Source organism: Pelobates fuscus, chromosome 4 (assembly GCF_036172605.1).
Source record: "Pelobates fuscus isolate aPelFus1 chromosome 4, aPelFus1.pri, whole genome shotgun sequence".
Classification (NCBI taxonomy): Eukaryota; Metazoa; Chordata; class Amphibia; order Anura; family Pelobatidae; genus Pelobates; species Pelobates fuscus.
The window spans coordinates 325,812,270-325,832,123 of record NC_086320.1 but is presented as its reverse complement, the minus strand read 5'-3'; positions in this window follow the sequence as shown (position 1 = coordinate 325,832,123).

The following is a 19,854-nucleotide window of genomic DNA, read 5'->3' as shown; positions in this document are numbered from 1 at the left end:
AGACAGCCACTAGAGGAGCTTCTGGGTCGTAAGGGTTGTAAGAGTTTATTGCTGGACCTCTGCTCACTCTGCATGAGGACATCCATCTTTAGCTAAAACGTATAGGAAAGCATTGATTCAATGCTAAGAGGATCAAATATGTATTGATGGAAAATGCAATTTTGAAATTTGAATCCATGTTTGCTATCCAATTTGCTTAATTTGTGTGTTGTGTATATTTTCTGTCAGATTCAGTATATCAGTCTACCTAAGTTTCATTGTATGATATGTTACCTGTGATATGTATCGCAGGAGAATTCAGCTTTAACCTATTGCCAGATAGTTATTTATAAATTGATATATTTTTTAGATTGTTTTTAATTATTGTTTTTGCGGCAAAAAATACACTTTTAATAAAACCCTTAAGAACCAGATGTTATACTTTGCCATCATCACAATGTGGTCCCTAAAGTCTTAATATCTGCATGCCTACTTATTTAGTTTGGCATTTGCCATTTTTTTTACTGAAGGTCCCATTCTGGACATACTAACATTTTTGCTACTCTGGTGTAGACTCTGGTGTACTCTTTGGTGTAGACTCAAAAAAAACACTGTAAGTGCAGATTCAAGTTTACACATAAGTGTGGGTAAATGATAACTGATGCTTGTAAGCCAGGAATGCCTGTGAATCCTGGTAACAAATATAGACATCCAGAGAAAAGGAAAGGAGATTTTCAATGATGTCATATCGCACGAAGATGGTGATTTTTCGTTAATTTTGCAACAAGATAGAGATTCTGGCCATTTGTTCTGTGAATCCCTATTTTTGCACATTTTTTATTGTATCCTTTCTAGAGTCCAGAATCCCTTGATTGGTCTTCGCTTTGGTACTTCTCTGGATGCTATGAGAGAGTAGAAAAAAGTCCTTCCGAAAACAGTTGTCTGTGTAATGTCTGGACGCAAGTTCAATACAAAATAGAGAAATACAAAAAGTTCGGAAACTAACAGACTGTTTTTCTTTCAGCAGAAATTAGCGATGAAAAGGCCAAGTGAAAAGACTCAAAATGACCCAAATTAAAATTTGACTTATTTTATAAATAATATATCACTATTGAGTGCATTTGGTGAATTGGTATTTAGTCTCAAAAGTGATATGGGTTTAGTCAGTGGTGGAACTAAATTAGAGAGGGCCCTGGTGCAAAAATGATTTTGCCCCCTATATTGCAAGGGTAGCCAAAAGGTAGATCCCCGTCTGTCATGCATCTCCCACAATGCGTTGACAGCTGGGGATCTACCATTTCCCCATGCTTGCATGGTTGTATTTAGCACTGAGCAGTCTTTGTATGTTTGAATATAAACCTGTTTTTAAATGGAGGGTGTGTTTGTATGTAGTGTTAGCATTTGAATGCAAAAGTGTGTTTGTATGTACTGTTGGCGTTTGAATGCTGAGAGGTATGCACATATACACATACACTGCCACACACAGACTGTGATACACATACACACAGACACACATGCAGATACATACAGAGTCACACACTGACAGAAATACAGATGCTCACACACACTGACAGACATACACTAACAGACATAAAGATATATGAACACACAGACAGACATACAGACACACACTGACAGACATACAAACACACTGACAGACATACACACACAGACACTGACAGACATACATATTCATGACACACAATGACAGACATACAGACAGTGGCTGACTAAGGGGGGTGGAGGGGGCGGTCCACCCCGGCTGCCACCTGATAGGGGGGTACCTTGACCCTGGTCTTAGGGCAGGAGGGGGCTGTTGAGCTGCGCCCATGGCAGCTGGGGTGTCGCACAGCTCACACGGAGAGACCAGCAAGATGAACTGGCCGCACTTGAGGAAGAAGGGGGCGGGACTACTGCCATTTAGAGGCAGAGCCTATCCACGAGCGGGGGCGGGGCTTAACACTGCCCTTACAAGCTGCTGTAACTGCTGCCCATGGAGGAGCAGCAAGAAGAAATCCCTGCCTCTCCACCTACCAGGCTCCAGGGACGGACTTCAGGGAATCCACTCCTCCAGCCCACACTGTAGGTAAGAATAAGAGTGTGTGTGTGTATGTGTGTGTGTGTAACTGTCTGCCTGTAACTGTGTGTGTGTGACTGCCTGTCTGTAACTGTGTGTGTGTGTGTGTGTGTAACTGTCTGTCTTGTGTGTGTGTGTGTCTGTAACTGTGTGTGTGTGTATAACTGTCTGCCTGTAAATATGTGTGTGTGTGTAACTCTGCCTGTAACTGTGTGTACGTTTGTGTAACTGTCTGCCTGTAACTGTGTGTGTGTGCGTAACTGTCTACCTGTAACTGTGTGTGTGTGTGTAACGGTCTGCCTTTAACTGTGTGTATGTGCGTAACTGTCTACCTGTAACTGTGTGTGTGTGTGACTGCATGCCTGTAACTGTGTGTGTGACTGCCTATGACTGTGTGTGACAGTTTGCCTGTGACTGTGTGATGCTGCCTGTAACTGTGTGTTACTGTCTGCATGTAACTTTGTGCATGACTGCCTGTAACTGACTGTGTGTATAACTGCCTGTAACTGTGTGTGTGTGTGGCTGTAACTATGTGTATGACTGTCTGCCTGTGACCGTGTGTGTGACTGTATATGTAACTGTCTGCCTGTAACAGTGTGCGTGACTGTGTGTAACTGCTTGTAATTGACTGTGTGTGTGTGTAACTCTCTACCTGTAACTGTGTGTATGACTGCCTGTGACTATATGTGTGACTGTCTGCATGTGACTGTGTGCGTGTGACTGTCTGCTTGTAACTGTGTGTGACTGTCTGCTTGTAACTGTGTGTGACTGTCTGCCTGTAACTGTGTGTGAGGTGGTGCAGGGATTTTGTAGAGGGGGCAGGGGTTTTAAAAAGTTTACAAATTTGTTCAATACATTTTTTTTAAAATGTAAAAAATATAATACATTTAAAAAAAAGTTTTTTTGGAGAAGGGCGGGGTGGAGGGCGTGCCAAACCCAGGACCTGCCCCGGGTGCCACATGCCCTAGGTACGCCCCTGCATACAGATACAAGATATGCTCATAGAATGATCAGATAAAGCATATTTTTATACATATTACTGCTATTGTTAACTTCAATTTTACTTAACCCTTAAGAAATACAGAATGCCTATGACACCACATGTGTCATTTATAGTAGGTTATCTTTTATTTTACTATATCTACTGTACATTTTAATGGGCCTGTATTAGATCACGTGTGTTATTTTCAACTGGCTTGTTATTTTTAGAATTATTACAGTTTATCTTGAATCATAATTAGGTGAAAATGTATATCCTGGAGCAGTCATAGTCAGGGATTTTGACACATGAGCACTGTGATCAAGATTTAAAAGTACTTGCCAAAGTCGACAAGGCCTTCAGTCACAGGTAAGTAAGGTTTTCTCTGCGGTGATAATTACAGACTCGCAATGTGACTGTCATGCAAAAAATAAAGTATAGCAGAATTTCAAAAATATCATGGGTCAACTGTTCTAGGTTCCGTGAGACAGGCAAGTCAGATTTTACGATTATGTCCATTTTTTTTCTTTAATTCTTCCTTAATTGAGGTTCCCTTTGAAATGGGAGTAACCCATGTTATCTAAAGATCTGAAATTACTTTAATCATGATACCTTCCAAAATGTCACTTCCATTGAAAGAATCCTGTAATTGTAAAGGTAGGTGAACGTTTGTTTGAAAGTGCTAAGCCATAGCTAATTAAAAGTTCCCTTGTCAAGTAGAGATCACTGAAGCTAAGCTATGAAAAGTGCAAAGGGATAAAAACATTGACTGACTTTGAAAAAGAAGACTTTTTTGAGAGAATGTGAAGTTGACATTTTACGAACATACCGTCATTGTAAAAAATCTCACGCCACTACTACATCTTTCACACAAGACCGTACATGTGCCTCATTACCCTTTTATTAAGCAAGAAAAAAATGACTTTGTCAATCCATGTTTGGCTTTACATGATGAGATTTGAAGTGAATGTCTGTCACAAATTCATCCCACCTAATGTTTTGAACTCAATAGGCTAGTCAGACATAGAGGAATGATTGACTGCTGATCAGAGTAGGGGAAATATAATACAAGCAAATAACATCAAGTTAACATACCCATGACAGATATTAAGGAGCAAGTGGCTATCTAGGTTCCATTCTTAGCCACCAAAATGTCACTGCAGTTAAAAAGGCATTTAACAATAAACCTAGAGCCAGTACCTTTTCCTACTAAAAAGCACATATCCCTGATATTTATTTATCAGCAATCCTATGTATATTTTCTTTAAAGGGACACTCAAAGCACCAATGCATATTTCACGCATTTTCTTTTTGGAGCCTAAAGTGTCATTAATACGTTGTCTTTTTTAGCATGCTAAAATCTTTATGTTTTTTGTACAAAAAATGTTTTGTAGAATGTTGCACCAGAAGCCTGTTTTCTTAACTAAGCCCATTCATGTCAGAAATATTCCTTATCAGTGTGTATACATGGCTCAGCCCCTAAAAGCACTGTGTGAGCTGCTTTTAATTTGCATCGTGGCTGCAGACAGGTAGAGATAATACAGACAGGCAGTGATATCCTTACTATATCCCCTAGGTGTCCTCTCCTAGTAATGCAGGTTGCTTATAGTTCAGATCAATCAGTGCAGTCAATGGCTGAACTCTGTGCATACATTTCACAAGGAAGTACTTTTTCTGGAGTGAGGGGCGTGGCTGAGAAGGCACGCTTATGGTGCATCAATCTGCAAAACTTTTTTTGTGTGTGTACTAAAACTATAAAGATTTGAGCATGCAAAAATACTGCATGTTAATAAGGCCAGAAGCTATCAAATGCATTTTATGTTATATTGGTGGCTGAAGTGTCCCTTTAAAGGAACACTATAGTCACATAAATTACTTTCGCTAAATAGAGCAGTTTTAGGGTATAGATCATTCCCCTGCAATTTCACTGCTCAATTCACTGTCATTTAGGAGTTAAATCACTTTGTTTCTGTTTATGCAGCCCTAGCCACACCTCCCCTGGCTATGATGGACAGAACCTGCATGATAAAAAAAACTGGTTTCACTTTCAAACGGATGTAATTTACCTTAAATAATTGTATCTCAATCTCTAAATTGAACTTTAATCACATACAGGAGGCTCTTGCTGGGTCTAGCAAGCTATTAACATAGCAGGGGATAATAAAATCTTAATTAAACAGAACTTGCAATAAAGAAAGCCTAAATAGGGCTCACTTTACAGGAAGTGTTTATGGAAGGCTGTGCAAGTCACATGCAGGGAGGTGTGACTAGGGTTCATAAACTAAGGGATTTAACTCCTAAATGGCAGAGGATTAAGCAGTGAGACTGCAGGGGCATGTTCTATACACCAAAACTGCTTCATTAAGCTAAAGTTGTTCAGGTGACTATAGTGTCCCTTTAAGCAAAGTTTTGATTACCACTGTAACAACATCAGCAGGATGATTCAGTTGGAAAACCATAATTGCTGTCAGAATTCTACTTATTTAATTACAACAGAATATTTAAACAAATTATATTTAAGGAAAAAAAAAGAAACGGGTTGGAGAAAAAACTTAAATGTACATTATTAGGTAACACTAACTTGAACTTATAATAATCAAACTAAGTGACTGATATGATTACATTTCCTAACTTTATTTAGGGATAGCATCAGTAATACCGTCAGAATAAGCCGAAGTTCTATTTCTCTAATTACATTATAATAGGTAACTACTTACAGGAAGCTTTATTTCATTAGCGTTAATGAAATAAAGGCTTTTATCTGATGACAACGTGTTACTTGGGATAAGTTAAATCGTTAAACAAATCAATCGAAGCAGCACACATTGTACAAATTAAGCTATACTGATAGTCTGCACAACTGCAGTGATAAGCATTCTAGGAAACAAATTGAAATGTCTATAGGTAATGCGTTTAATTTTCACAATAATTTATACAGCTGTGCATTTTAAAATCTGCTTATTCTTCAAAGTACATGCCCCATTTATCGATGAGCATTGATAAAAATGATAAGTAAAACTCTTCCAATTGAGTGATTGACAAGGTAGTTATGTGTGTTTTTTTAATTTAATTTTGTATTGGAGTGCGATTCACTATTAAACCAACTCTGCATATATACACAGTTTACAGGATTTAAAATGCATCTGTCATTATAGGTTCACCAAAATGTTTAACAGCTTCTAAAGCTACAACATGTATAATTTATCATAAAGATAATTGATATATTCAATTACTTTGTGAGCTTTTATCTTTGCCATGATCATAGGACACTACTGTAACTTACACCCTCCAGCCCCTTCTTGCTCCTCCTCCTCTCTAATGTGATTGGCCCTGCTTGGGAACACTATTGCCACAATATTGCCTGTACACAAACAATGTCTATACGTAAAACGGGCCTTCAGTTACAAAAAAACAGGGATAGGTATATATATTTATATATATAGTGCTCCACCGTTTGTGTATTTTATTAGTTGTTGTTAGTGTATGGTCAAGGGGGTCTAACCTAGGTGTTTAGATATTTACACTAATACTGTATATTTTGTTATTTTCAATCCTCCCTAATGAGGCTAACATGCTGGTTTCATTGCAGGCACACCTGCTCTAGAACAGAGTGATATCGGTCACTTCATCCCTCAATTCCCCTAGCAAACACTGTGAAAAGAGAGGGAGAGAACTGCCCCTTGGAGGGTTCTCCTGCTCTCCCCTATCAGTCAATCCTCAGCATTAATCTCTCTGTGAGTACTGATTGATTTGTGGGATATGGACAAAAAATGAAAGGAACGAGCACCAAAACAAGTTGTTATGGTGCCAGGAGGCCAATGGACGCACTCTTATCTCAAGGGCTTAAACCATTGTCGCCAAATTAATCCTCCAGCCCAGATCTCAACTCTCCCAGGAGGCATTCGGGTTTTAAAATCTCGGTTTCAGGAAACGTGGAGAGCCACTGGAAAAGTAGCTCTCCATATTAGGCACAGAAGTACCATTTAATACAATTAAAATATGAGATAATTAACTGAAAATATGATTAAAGTAATGTCACAGATTTTTCTCTTCTTTTGTTACCATACTGTACCTGCAATAATTATTTTATGTGAATAATCGGTCTCTTCTGCTACAGAAAAAGCAAACATTTTGTCAACCCCCTGAGATGGTTGCAATAAATTAGTTGTTTAAAGGAACACTATAATGTTAGGAATTCAAGCACGTATTCCTAACACTACAATGTTATGAGACCTATTTATTTGACCCCCTACCCCCATGTAAGGGTTTGAAAGGTGAGTATTACTTTCCTACAGCTCTTACCGCAAGGTTCGGCTTGCTGCCTCTTTGGCTGAGATCATCCCGATAGGGAAGGATTGGGAGGCTAGTGCGTATGTGTGGCAAAGACCTGTCCTGCACCAATCAAATGCTGCTCTACGGGCAGCATTTAGTCTATGATCAATTTTTACTTGGTTATCAGGCTGTCAGGCCTGTTAACCCTACAATGTAAACATTGCAAACAGAACACACTGGTTTACACATTACACCCAGAATACTTCATTTAAATGAACCAAAACAGCAATGTTTCAAATAGTAACCCTAGCTTGGTCAAGACTGTGGTTACCAGTCAAAACATTGCTGCACAGTTTGATCACGTAAATAAAAGAATACAGATACCTTTTTTTTGTTTTGTTTTTACTTGAAATTAGAGTCAGAAGTGATTTTCTGCTAAGCATTTCTTTGAATCTATACATTGTTTTGCCATTGTATCCATACAATGTAAAGATTACATTTGACAAACAAAAAGACTTTGTCATTTACCTATTTTGGTACCTCTTATACAGAAATTGAAAGTCATTAAAAAGTCACTAAAAGCATATCCTGCTACATGTGATATTCTTACTTTCTCGCTTCAAGGATAGTACATCCGAAGGGGAAAATTTATATTTATAGAAACCGGCATCAGCAGAAATAATGATGCATCGGTTACTGAAGCGCCTTGCAAAAAAATATTTCAGCCAACTAAATGAAGAACTTTGTTATCAAGTTTCACTGATCAGGAAACTGTGCGATGATACCTTGTGGCATAGAACGTGCATCCGTTACCTTCACATTGAAAGTTTAAATGAGGTTTTAAATGTGCCAGAGCTTGTAATATAACCGATGAGATAACTTAGTTGGTGAATACTAAGTCTGGGAGTGGTGGAAAGTGTCAGTGCTTCCAAATACACTCAGACAAAAAAAAATTGTGTTGTCTAAACCAAATTTTAATCGATTGTTCATTCGGCTTTAATGAAATTTGGTCAATACTGTCAGTTCCATATTTCCATTCAAATCAACAGAATGCTGCGATTGCCACCAAATCTTTCAGTGGGTTAGTTAAATCTAAACTAATTATAAATCTAAAACCATTATGTGGAAAATAGGGAGGGGATGTGTTTAGTAGATAGCTCCCTATTTAGGTATCTTTATATATGGCAATCCCACATAAAGATACCAAATTATGGAACTATCTATGATGTAGCTGGAAGATCAAAATGTAGAAAAGCTGTTTAGCAGATAGCTCCCTAATTTGGTATGCTTATGTGAGATTGTCATATTTAAGCAAAACAAATTAAGGAGCTGTAGATAGCTCCCTACGTTGTAATCTCTAGGTGGGGTTGCCATATTTAAAGATCTATTTAGTCCCAATCCCACATAAGGATACCAAATTAGGGAGCTATCTACTAAGCAGCTCAAACATCTAATTTGAATGTACGCTCCTGTAGAAACCATTTTATTATATGTTTTTTTTAACAATGTAGTAGATATGACCCCAATAAAACCATGCATTAATTTAATTAAGCATTTTTAATTGGGAGTATGGCAAGTAAAAACTGTAGATTTCTTGACTGACTGCAGCCTTTGCAAGCTCTTTCCTTCTAATCCAGCCCAGACCTCCTGTGGCTGTCCAATCTCAATCTTCCCAATGTATCGCAATTATAAGTCGTTCAATGGTTATCTCCATTGAACTACATAACCAGAAAGTAAGAGGACTGGTTGCCTGACTCATAGCTGGGGGTGGGGGGGAAGGCGGGGGAGGGGTGGGGGGAAGGCGGGGGAGGGGCGGGGGTGGCTGGGGGGGGTAGGTAATGTTAATTAATTAAATGTAAAAAATTTTACACTTCAGAAATCCATTGTGCAGTTGCAAAAAGACAGGATGCAAGAGAATACTGAGAATGGACAACAGGTCAAATAGTATGCCCTTCAGTTAGTCCCCGCTCAGATCTCAGGCTGGTTTTAGCTTGTCTTGTGCCATTACAAAGAGAACCAAGGCCATTTGCATATCAGACTGATCCCACCCAATAAGGCAGTACTGATTCGAAATGCAAACCTGCTCTCTCTGCACAAAAGATACAGCAACCCCAGATGATCGTTTTGACCTTCTTATGCTTCATCAGTGATACCTCTCTAGGCACCATGAGCAAGGGGACCACATCTGGATTACCCTGTAAACTTGAAGAGAGCAAAAAAACAAGGGTGCAAGAAAGTACTGAGAATGGACAACGGCTCAAGTAGTGTGCCTTTTGGTGGGTCCCTGCTCAGATCTCAAGCTGATGTTATTATTATTGCCTTTTGTATAGTGCCAACAGATTCCGTAGCGCTTTACAATATTATGAGAGGGGGGGATTTAACTATAAATAGGACAATTACAAGAAAACTTACAGGAACAATAGGTCAAACTAGCTTACAGTCTATAGGAGGTGGGGTATAAAACACATTACGACAGGAAATAGCAATCCAAGTTCTCTCTTTTCCTCATGGTGCCTCATGGTGCCTAAATGGATATCGGCTATAACTCACTAATGAGGCCTAAAAAGGCCAACACAATCATCTGGGATTGCTGTACCTCGTGTGCAGAGAGAGACACCCTGTATTTTGGATTGGGACTGCCCCCCCCCCCCTTTTTTTTTTACAAAGGCTTTCTTTGTAATGGCAAATGATGAGCTAAAACGTGCTTGAGATCTGAGCAGGGACTCACCAAAGGTCAAGCTTCTTGAACTGTAGTGAGCATAGAGGAGGGTCCACGTCACCAGGTAGCTCTCTGATAGCTGAGGCACATAGGTACATTATTTCCCTCTTACCATACATGATTTTGTATAAAATGCAAAAGAGATGCTTGCTATGGAAAATTTCAAAATGAATTGGGTAAAATTCATATATCATAAAGTCAGCCTTATTAGTAAAAATCCTGAACTGGGGGAAACTTACTGCTCCACAGGATATGATGATTTTCTCCAATGTACATTTCTGGAGCTAAATACCCATTAACAGTTACTAGAGAAGATTAATCTATTAGCATTGGCTTTTATGAAAACAAAGGCTGGTAAATATGTCTAAAATCATTGGACTTTGGACATGCCTTATTTTTTCCAAGGTACTTTTTGATGCAGAGTTTCCATTGAATGGGGAATGAAGTAAGGAGCAATTCAGGAATTTCAGAAGCTTCTAACCTTAACTGGAACTAAATTGGCCATGTGTTTCACCAAACATCTATCTAATAGAGTAAACTCATCAGTCAATAATGTACCAGTGGGATTCCCCAGTGTCTGACAGAGTTAGGAGCCCAGATATACATACATCGCAGTTTACATGATTTTAAAGCAGCTTCTCACAGCAGGAGATCTGAAGAATGACAAAACTCTACCCCACATGGAGGTAAACTACAATCTCATAAGCCAAAGCTTATCGACAATGTTAATGGCTGCAAATGAGCCATTAGTGATGTTCATGAGATCACAATTCCACCATTTTGATACTTTTCAAGAGCACTTTTACCATTTTTGAATTAGTGAAAAACAGCCCTGTACGTTACACTAAGCAGTCAAGTTTAGGCCGGGACTTGACCATCACTATACAGTTGTGGACTGATCGTTACACACTACACTGTTCAGAAAATCTACTGCTACTAACAGGAATATTTATATATCTTTCTTACACAGTTTCATAAATGGGAAGCTAGTCATAGTCTGAGAGCATCAACTAATATTCTTAGCCTATCAGCAGTGCCCAGTCTTAAGCTTCTATGAGGCTTCCTCATTGACGGCTCAGATATCTCTAAAAAACACGCGGTCACAGTGGAGAAACACCATCTTAACAACTATGGAGTTAAATGGTTTAAGTCCTTAAGATTATATGGCACCCAGAACCTCCTGGCACCATCACAACTTCATAGAGATAAAATTGTTCTGGTGCACTAAGGGCTCCTTGCAAAAACACCAAATAATAAGTGTTACTATTTGAGCAGAACAAACACCACAAATATGACAGCCACTGGAGGCTCTTCCGGTGCACTGACCAAGTAGAACTCAGAAAGTCATGTGACACGAAACGGAAACCCCTTAGGAAAGCATTGATTCAATACTTTCCCATGGAAAAGTTTGAATGCGTGCGTGCGCGAGGCACTCGCTGTAGATTAGGCCCCCAATGCTTCTCCATGAAGTGCATTGGAATGGACATTGGCTGAGGAGGCCTGTTTTGATATCACTGGAGGCCAATAGGTAAGCAGCACGAGGGAGCATTGGAGCTGGGAGGGGACCTGAAAAAGAGTAGGGGCCAGGACACTGTAGCATTAGGAATACCAGCTGGTATTCCTAACAATATAGTGTTCCTTTAAATGATCTCACAAAGGAGGTACCACATTTTTTTTAACCATTAGCCAAGTGAGATCAGCCTCTCAAGCTCAACATTGTCAGATTATCAAGCAAATCACAATAACATGTTCTTCAACAGCATTATGAGCAGGAAAAGGGTTAGTGAAGTTTGGATTGTACTCTCTTTGATAACTGCTGCTCAATACTTGATGAAAGTCAGGAAACATAATTGATTGGAATACCAAACATACGTATCCAAAAAGTATTTCACGCTGGATACTTATATAAGGTTTAATTGCACACCAATTCACCAAGCTGCAGTGATCAGCATTGCTGTTATCATACACAGTTTCACAATTTATAAACTCTTCTCATACAAATTGAATATGAAAGATTCCCATTGTTCACGTATGCTTACAACAAATATTGGACTGCACCCCTTTGTGGTTATACAAGCAATTATACAGATTACATTTATGTAGAAGAAACTAAAAATCTACCTCTCGCTAGGAGTCACAGCTTCTGGGCGAATCTAAGTTTTTTGTTTTTTTCCCAAAAACTTTCATGGTAGCTCAGTTCTGAAGAGCCAGACAAATTGATTATAGATTCCACGTTCAGCGTTTGTTTAGAGCGATGAACTGATTTGACAGATTTGTGTTTAAAATGAATGGGATGTATTTCTCCTGGGAAATGATGCCGAAGATATTCTCTTTGTAACCCTTGGGAGTGATGTGCGAAACCTATTTTAAATCAATTTATTTCACAGAGCTCAACAAATGTTTGATGTCTACAACCATTAAATTGGAACAAATTTAATCTACCTGCTTTTAAAGCTGGTTAAGCACAGACTAGACAATGTTAATAGGTACTTTTGTAAGGTAAACTATATTTACGACACTGTATGCAAGTACAAGTGCAACATATTGGAGTTACCATCAAAATGCTTAAATTGTGTACCTATCCTTAACAAGCATTATGCCGTCCATAACATGCTGTGTTATGAGAATTACAGTTGAAAAACAAAAACAAAAAAGAGCTTAGCTTATAACCAAGTACGTACATTGCAAAACGTTCCAACTTTAAATTCTTTAATATTTTTTTTCCCAAATAGCTAACAAGGTTCCATCCCATTGGAATTTTGATTGTGAAGTATAAACAACATTTTGTCCTGAAGTTTTGGTTTTAAACTTGCTGAACATGCAATTTCTAATTATAAAGTCAACTACGCCATGTCCTGCTTATAAAACATATGGAGAAATTGGCAAAAAAACAAATGTTTATTAAAATTTAATTATTTGTACATAGCATGTGTTCTCTGTACATATAAATATTCCTGGCAGATATGAGACCTGTGTTTTTCTTTAATATTTTTATGATTTGTGTTGATACAACTCATGCACTGATACATCACACCTGTCATTTCAGTTAAAGGGACACTATAGTCACCAGAATAACTGCAGCTTATTGAATTTGTTCCGGTGAGTAGAATCATTACCTTCAGGCTTTTTGCTGTAAACACTGTCTTTTTAGAGTTAAAGCAGTGTTTACATTACAGCCTAGTGATAACTTCACTGGCCACTCCTCAGAGAGATCCTTCCTGGGTCATGGCTACCTAAAATGCAAAACATCCAAACATTCAGTATCTCCTCCCTCTGCATGCAGACACTGAACTTTCCTCATAGAGATTCATTGATTCAATTCATCTCTATGAGGAGATGCTGATTGGCCAGGGCTGTGTTTGAATCATGCTGGCTCTGCCTCTGATCTGCCTCTTTGTCAGTCTCAGCCAATCCTATGGGGAAGCATTGTGATTGGATCAGGCTACCACTTCTGATGATGTCAGCAGACTGCTTGTTTGTTAGTTTTTTTTTTTAGGCAAACAGCATGCAGAGTTACAGCTTCTGGCATGAATACAGTAAGATTTTGCTACATTTATGCAGGCATGAGGGGCCCAGGGGGCTATATGGTGGTTTTAACACTGTAGCATCAGGAATACATGTTTGGGTGATCCTTTAACCCCTTAAGGACCAAACTTCTGGAATAAAAGGGAATCATGACATGTCACACATGTCATGTGTCCTTAAGGGGTTAAAGTAACAATGCAACATATACAGTGAATGACTTGAGGATATAAAGCACAAGATGCACTGTGACAAACTGCTATTTGCCACTGGGCATTGGAGAGGACTAATTGCTAGCCTCCTGCCCTGCGACTATGGCCCTGGGACATATTGCCCTTTAAGAACTATATTTATGCATAATAGATTTTTATTATGCTGTCTCTGGCCCTTTAATAGTGCTGTACAGAGACATGGGATTATACGTTATATTGTTAGCCAGTGCAAAGATACCAAACTGTATAGAAATGGAATATGCTTACCTGCTTCTGGGGGGATTCGGTATTAAAACCGTTCGTGTCTTTTCAAACATTCACTTTGTTTCAGTTTCTGGGTGGCCGCCATTTCGGGACTTTTACACGTGTCCGCGGCCATCTTAACTCCCGAACAACGGTGTTTTGCCGTTGAGTGTCTGGAACTAAAATCGGACACTCGAGTAGGCGAACACCGCTGAGACCTCCATAGCACCGGGAATTCGTGCCATTCGGTAGAAAGACTTAATAGCATATGGGGAGTCTAGCGAACGTCGAGTTATGCACGGATGGCAAGCCTTTTGTGACTTTTAATGCACGAACAAAGACCGACCGCAAGGCCAGAATTCATGGAACTATTTTCGGTTACTTTGCCTGTGCGGTCAGTCAAAACTTTAAAGTTCCATATCTCCCGAACCACTGAACCGAATGAGCTGATTTTTTGATATGTTGGTCCCCCAGAATAGGACTGGGGACACCGGATTTATACATGTACCCCAGGTATTTGGGTACATCCCAAACTTGGGGGAAAATGTGTCTTTGATAATTGGGTTACAAGCTTATCTGAGGGGAGGAAATGTGTGGGATGTACCTTATGTTTTATTGGTTGTTGTGCTAATTATGTGGGTGTCTCTCTTGCATGGGAGAATTGCATAAAAGCAGAGTGTGTGTAATTAAAACAGAGTTCTTCTTGCCCCTCAACACGTAGTCTTGTCTCGTGCTTGGAGGGTACAGCTATATTCACACTGGGGATTGCTATGCGCTGCATATTCCCTTGAGCTTTAATCACTTAGCTCTTTTGAGAGCTTGATCCTGCTATGCTCTCTTTGGAGGAGAGGTCTTTCCCACACGGTCCTGAATGCTGGAGGTTCATACAGGGTGGAAGGAAGACGGCGCGGCTCCAGTCAAGCTACGGCGGTTGTGGAGTCTGCGGTGGTTGTGGTGTCGTCTGCAGTGCTGGGAGTCCTCAGGAAGCGCTAGGAGCATCCGTCAACAGAAGGTGTCCGTTACATGCACATTTTCACATTTTTTTAATATCAAAAATGAATATGGGGGAATACAGGACCAAGCCTTGCCATCAATTTCAGTATTGAAAAAGCACATTAAATAAAGTGAAATGTCTTCTTTTATAGACGAGAAGTATTATTTGGGGGAAAGGTGTGCTCAGCAGTGAATAGGGTAGGTGGTGGGTTTATGATCCAAATCAATGGCATATACTACCCTAGAGCTTCAGTATTTACAGAATTGAAAAAAAAATGGTTCCAACTGTAGCATCTAGTTGCTGTTCGTGTTCAAACCTTTCTTAATCTCACAAGGCTTTCTATAAATTGCACATCATAAACTCTCTCTACCCAGTCCAGCATAGTTACTCTACACCAGGGGCAGGCAACATTTTGGTAGCGCTGTGCCAAAGTGAAGTCTTGAAGTGCCTTAAAGTGCCAGCACTATTTTTTTTTAAGGTAACATTCTGGGCATGGGGGCTGCTTTGTGAGCTATAATGTGTGCACATGTGGGCAGTCTGTAGCACCCCAGTGAATAATACAAGTACAAGCAACTACATGCACACATTTAAATCAGAGAAAGCCTTCACACATACATAACAACGAGCAGACCACATAAACAAAAGCAATACTACTAACAGCTTATATACACACAATACCAAAGACAACATCCACATTTTCACATTTTACCAACTGAATATTTTAAAAGTGAATGACGTATAGACGCTTACTGACTAAATCTAAAAGTGGCACCTAAAAAGGTTTTTTAAAAGTTAAAATGTATTGTATTAATAATGTATTTTCACTGCACAGGAAACAAAGCAGTAATTCACGCAAACAGCTTAGAAAAAAGATGATAAGGCAAGAAATTAGATCTGAGATCTTTGTGCAAGAAAGGAGATACGTATACGTGATCTGGAATTTGATATCAAGGGGGATAATACAACAGTGCTGTGTGTTATGAAAATTATTCAGACTGCGTACAATCAGTTTCAAAGAAAGTTTAAAATTGCAGATCTTATAACAGAACAAAGTGACCTCTTGCATTCACTTTACAAAAAAAGCTGACTTAAGGCATCATGACATCCGCGCTGAAACTTCGTTCATAAGCGAGCAGAGTCATCACAAGACCAGTTGTGATGACTCCCATACTTTGCACATTGGAAGTGTGGTGTACCAGCTAATTCCTGTAAACACTCCAAATGCTGTGGACCGAGACTCTTTTCACAATCAGCCAGATTGTTTCCCCAAACGTGATGTTAACATTTAACAATCAAAAAAAACACAGCCATAATTCATGACCCCCTAACCTAGCAAAACATTTTTAACACCGCCATTATGAATTACTTTCTCATGAATTCAGTGCTGTTATTTTCTACCTCAAACCATACTTTATATATTGAATGTAACTTTATTATGGTGATATTTTGGATAGATGCCCTTTCTATGGATGACGTAATGAAGCTATTATCACAAATCTTTTTTTTTTTTTAATATAATGTAGAAGCTCAATTGTATGGATCGTAACAGAACCTATATGCTGTAGACTGCTATATTTAGCATGTAATAATCAAACATAAATGGAAGATATCATTAAAATTGCATTTCCCTCGCAGCTCTAGATTCAGGTGGTTATTATTTTGAGATAACGATATAAAGGCTTTTCTTTATAACTCGAGAACCCTATTTAAATAGCTACGGTTTCGATTAATAATCTTTCCAATTGAGTCAATACTGTTAAAAATGTTTCCAGGTGATTTATCTATAAAAGTCACCATTGAAGTGCATGGGAATTGTAAATAACACATTTGGAAGTTTTTCCAACAATATTGAATCATTTCGAAAGCTTATTAAATTAAGGCCTACGTTGCCAAGATGAAGGTAGAAGAAGCTTCATTCACAGGATCAAACTCTTTCATCAGAGAAGCCCTGGGTGCAAGTAGACTTGGACCCATTGAGACAACCTTCCTCTGATTTCTCTTTACATAGCAATAAAATAAAATAGAGACTCATGAATCACAGATCCTACCAAAGGGTAACTGATTAAAGGACCTTGATAAAACTTGAGAATGCAGAAAAGATACAAGTATCACAAGTCACATAATTCATTCTTTATCTCATCTAAACATATAGTTTAAGCCAATGTTTATTTTACCAATTTCTTGCCCTCCAAAATCCAGGGCTACTGGTGTAATGAAAAAAATCTATAAATATTTATTATTTATTATACAATTAAAAAGAAAAAGGCACCAATCTTGCATGCATTTTCTATTTCAAATAGAATTACATGTGATACTTGATATGTAAAACTGAAGAAGCAATAACAGTAAGAATAAAATCATTTTGCCCCCTAAATTATATTAATGATTTTAAGTCAGCATAAACTGTATGGCTAAAATCTGGCACTTGCTTTAACAAATCGGTTTCCAAAATCCTATTTTGTAAAGGCTTTCTGCTAGATGTTTGAACATTGCTATGGGGACTAGTGATGTCCCGAACTGTTTGCCGGGAACATAGCTTGTTCGTGGCGAACGCGGCGGGCGAACATATGCGATGTTCGGCCCGCCCCTTATTCGTCATCATTGAGTAAACTTTTACCCTGTACCTCACAGTCAGCATACATATTCCAGCCAATCAGCAGCAGACCCTCCCTCCCAGACCCTCCCACCTCCATGACAAATAGGGGGTGGACCGACCATCGCATATGTTCGCCCGCCGCGTTCGCCACGAACAAGCTATGTTCGCCGGCGAACGGTTCCTGGCGAACAGTTCGGGACATCACTAATGGGGACTTGTTTCTGTTTAGTCACAGGAGAATTAATAAGGTTGGACACTGATTAAGTCTGGCTCATCATCTTCCTTCTAATTCATCCCAAAGGTATTAAATGGGGTTGAGGTCAGGGATAAATATATGTCATCGAAAATATTGATGTGGAAATCAATTTCAATAAGCAATGTCTAAATGGACTTTGCTTTGTGAAAAGGACCCTTGTCATATTAAAACAGGAAAAAAAACAATACATTTTAGTCACAAAGTTGGAAGCTCTGAATTTAATAGAATCTCATAATATGTCATAGAAGTTAGAGAGACAGAGACCGATCTGTGATATCATCAAACAGCCCCAGGCCACATTCCTTCTGGAACAAATATTACAGTTGGAACTCTACAGATTGATTGGTATCTATCATTCTAACATATGTCATACCATCCATCAGACTGCTGAAATATTAAACCATCTCAAGAAGTTTCTCAAAAACATTCATGATCTGATATTGTGTTTGGATGATGTCTGGAATTCGGACATATGGGCTACAACCATGGATAGATCATTTGTTCTCTTTACACTTTTCAGAACTTGAAAGTACCATTCTGTGAGATTCCATAGCTACTACTTTGCCACCGATCTGGTGTTATTCCTGAACATATCTACTACACAGTAACAATACATACAATTTACAGATGAAGGACTATAAGAGCTGTCTTGATAGAAGATTCCATCTTTATGACAATGTTACACTGAAAGTCCCCAAGGTACAGTCCATCCTACAGTCGATGTTTGTCTATGTATGTTTGGCTGTGTGCTGATTTTAAACACCTGTCAGCAATAGATATGGATAACATTGCTGAATCCACTAAGCTGAAATGGTGTCCACATATTGTTTTTTTAGTGTATATTTAGTTTGAATCATTCTGGCTTCCACAATTCTTGAATATTTTAAACAATATTTCAGTGACATTGTCCCTTTTATTCACAAATTAAATACAGGTTAAGAAAATTATTTCCACAGTATTGCGATGTCTTTGAAAAAAGAGTGTCAGCGCTTAGTTAATGATTCCTAACAGTCAATACATATGGGTATTGGTGATAAAATGAAATTCCTTTCATGCAGAGTTCAAAAAGGACTTTCCACCTGCACAGCGGTGGGTTATTTGGGTGTCAGATAGTATGTGTTCGTTCTGTGTAGTATTGTCAGGAATAACAGGAGATCCTACACGCAGAGTGTAACAGAATAGTAACATATATCGGACTTTAGAATGGCCGGACTAACGTCACAAAAACAGAGAGTAATGATAAAAGAGCGGAGGTCAGGGATGCCAGAACTTAGGAACAGCTAGAGTACAAGAGCCAAGATCAAAGGAATACAGACGGTAGAATAGTCAAACACAGCCGAAAGTAAAAATCAGAGATAACCATACAAAGAAACGCACTATTGGGACTAAGAAGAACCACAACAGGGCAATGAGTCTTTCCCTGAGCTTCCCTTAAATACTATGTTCCCTGAAGTCACGCCCTCAAAACGATCGAATTCGAACGCTTTGGCGGGCCATAAAAAGGAGCGTAGCTACCGCGGCCGACGTGAAAATTGCTAGGAACAAGAGGAGAATCTTTGGCATGTCCCCAATTGCTTGCATGATGATGCCAGCTTGTGGCACAGCCTGTGCCAATCCACCAAATATTGGAGCTTACCCAGGACATCCTGGAGTCAAGAAGAGAATTAATGTCATATTTCTCCTACCCTTAAACCTGAATGGAAGAAGGAGGCACAACAGGGAACTTATTACAGGGAACCTATTACAGGTCAAGGCTCAAGAGTTTCAACAAGGACACATTGGGAATACATTGGGAATACGGAAAAAAGGAGGTAAGTCGAGACAATATGCCACAGGGTTGACATGCCTAACTACCATGTAAGGACCAATGAACCAAGGTGCAAAATTCATAAATGGGACTTTAAGACAAATATGCTTAGTACACAGCCAGACCCTATCGCCCAGATAAAAGACAAGAGCAGCAAGTCTATGCCTATCGGCATATTTTGTATCAAGAGCAGATAGC